Source organism: Mustela lutreola, chromosome 1 (assembly GCF_030435805.1).
Source record: "Mustela lutreola isolate mMusLut2 chromosome 1, mMusLut2.pri, whole genome shotgun sequence".
Classification (NCBI taxonomy): Eukaryota; Metazoa; Chordata; class Mammalia; order Carnivora; family Mustelidae; genus Mustela; species Mustela lutreola.
Genome location: NC_081290.1, coordinates 89,352,302 through 89,355,183, shown reverse-complemented (window position 1 = coordinate 89,355,183; position 2,882 = coordinate 89,352,302).

The window sequence follows — 2,882 nt, the reverse complement described above, 5'->3', positions numbered from 1 at the left end:
TCATCTCTGTGTGGGAATATCAAAATGATTCAGACATCCTTGGCTATAAATATATTCCATTTGGACCTGGCTTGTTTCTCCTTTGTCAAGCATCTTGCTGTCACTTCTCCCAATTGATCTGTGTGGTTGCCTTCCATTTGGGATGGGAAGCCATGGGAATTCTCTTAGTCACTATCTATCCTGGACATTATCCATGGTTTGTCTGTCTCTGAGGTCATGAACAACCCCAGAAATCTCTTCTTTGGCTGTTGATTTTTGCCAGGTTCTGAGTTTTCCATCCTGTCTTGTGTGCCTGGTAACAAGATTCAAACTTTTCCTTAGGATCTTAGAGGAGTGCTCTCTGTGAATTTCTTCAGTTAGGGTAGAAGTTCCATATGCCCATAGTTCAAAGCCTGTTTGATTACAAGTCACACAGTAATAGCCACCTCCATAAGGAATCTGTACTGTCTTAGTAAAGGAGAACAATAAGCCTGTGATAGTCAAAGCAAAAAGGATACCAACCTAAATACTTGTCATTTCTCAAGAAATATATACTCTTCATGGATGTTGGGCAAAAGTGTGATATTGACTTTGGCTAAGTTATTGAAGTAACACAATATTTTGTAAGTTTGATGCTGTACCCGAAACAACCAGCTTTGACCCACACATTCCCATCCAGAAAGCAATTCACATTTCAATTATATTTCATCAATGTTTCATTGGTAACTGATAGAGTGCTGAAAAAGAGGGACAGAAACGAACTGCCTCTTGAGACCTAGGCTCAGAAATGACTTTACCTCCTGTATATTATACCGGCAAAAGTAAGCTATAAGGCCAGCGCAGATGCAGGGAATAGAGAAATAGACTTTATTCTCTTGATGGGAGAAGCAATGTGACTTTTCAGTTTTTCTCATCAAGAGGAGACATGTGTCCCAGGTGCTCCCTCCCTCTCCTTCCACCTATTTTAATGGCCAGCCAACACGATTGCCTAGCCTGGCCAGCTGCTTACTACAAACGGATATGTGAGTCCCGCTGTGCCAAAACTTCCTCTCTGAGCCCACCCCAAGCTGACAATTCATGGAACTGTGAGCTAAATAATTGCTCGTTTTATAACATCACTAAGTTTTAGAGTGATTTGCTGCACAGCAAAAACTGAAAGACTGCCCTGTCACATACTCAAAAATGTGCATTACTATTAAACATTGTAATTCTGTAATTCTATGTAGTTCTGGCTTTATTTTTGTCTTCTGAAAAACATTAAAGGGTATCCAATGCACAGGCTCACAGCCTCACTTCTGAGAGAAACAAACAAAACAACACAATCAATCCTCTACCATTTGCTCTGTAATCCCTCAAGCAGGTCTAGAATACTTCTTGCCTCATTCTGAAATCATTCCTCTAAATACTAACACACACCCTGCCCACCCAGGCTCCTCATTTCCCATCTCTCAAAAAGTCATGCTTCACTGCCCCCTTAAGGGAATGAGGCCAATGGTCTGTCCCTGCCCCCTCGGGGAGCCAGAACATCTAGCAGCTGCCTCTTCCCTTGTCATTGCTTGCTCATTAGACACCTGTGGTCTGCACTCCTCAGAAAGCTGGGCTCTTTCCTCACACACATTGTTTTTCTTACAAGAAAACCTCTGAAAAATCTTCCAAAGAAAAGCATCTCCACCTTGTTACCTAAGCAAATCCTTCTCAGGATGATATGTGGAAACAAAGGAGCCTCGGAGTATGAAACTCATTCACGCTTTCACATGGGATGCTGTCTACACTCTCTTCTGGACATATCACCAACATCATCCCTGAGGAATGGATCCAGATGAAGAGTTTATATGGGGAAAAACAGAGTGAGATGAGGCTTCATGCAAACAAATTTGCAATTAGAAGATTTTTAAAAATATACACAACTTCCTCAAGTTGGGAAGCAGTTCAGTTCCCAAGCAAGCAGAAATCAGAAAGCAAGTGTTCCAGTCATTTCTGGAAACTTGAGAAATGTGTCAGCTTAGGTTCAGCTTCAGCTGATGATATGACTAGAGAGCTATGTGGGTAAACTGTGGATATCAGGATGTTTTCTGTGGGAGGCTAGGAGATCTGACTTGCCAATTAGCATGGAAAACTCAGCCAAAACAGTGAGTCAGGATGTTAGGTTACAAGAGAAATTCAGGAATGAGAACCAGGGAGAAAATAGGCCAACATCCTCACACAGTTGGGGAGTTAGAGTCAGTTATCACATCTTAGAATCAGCCATGAGGGTCAGGAGTAAGTCAAACTATTACACCCACAGTCCTTTGGGAGGAGAAACTGAAGTGTTTTACTTAATTCTTTTCTTCCTTAAAGTGGTCTGTGTCTATATGAATGGAAAGTTGTACAAATCTGCGCAGTATGTACTGACTGTTAGGAGAACCCCGGTGTAGGGGAATAGGGTGAGACTTAGGCTTGTTGGTTATGATAGCAGAAGGTGGAAAAGTTCAAAGACTCTGAATATAATCATCAAATTCCCAGGGCCTTTCTTTGAGCCTCAGAACCACAGCTTTGGAAGAGATATGTTGGAGATAGGTGGTCTTGGCTTAGGTTAAAATTCTTTCTGACACCTGTGATGGTTATAGGTAAACAACAGAATCAGGATGGCCAAAAAGAAGATGAATCAAGGTAAACATGATTGTGGTAGTTACAAAAAAGTAGACTTGAAAATATTTAGAAAGGATCGATGAAATAATTGAAGTGATTGATTTTTAAGGAAAGGTACAGGGAATGGATTAAGAATCCCTCAGCAAATATGATTTTGTCCATTTGCCACTTGTTAATAAGCTTGACCAATGAAAGGATGACTGGAGATCATGTATGAACAAAAGCACTAACTTGAATTGGGTCAGAATATGGAAAGTTCAGGAAAGTTGAACTTC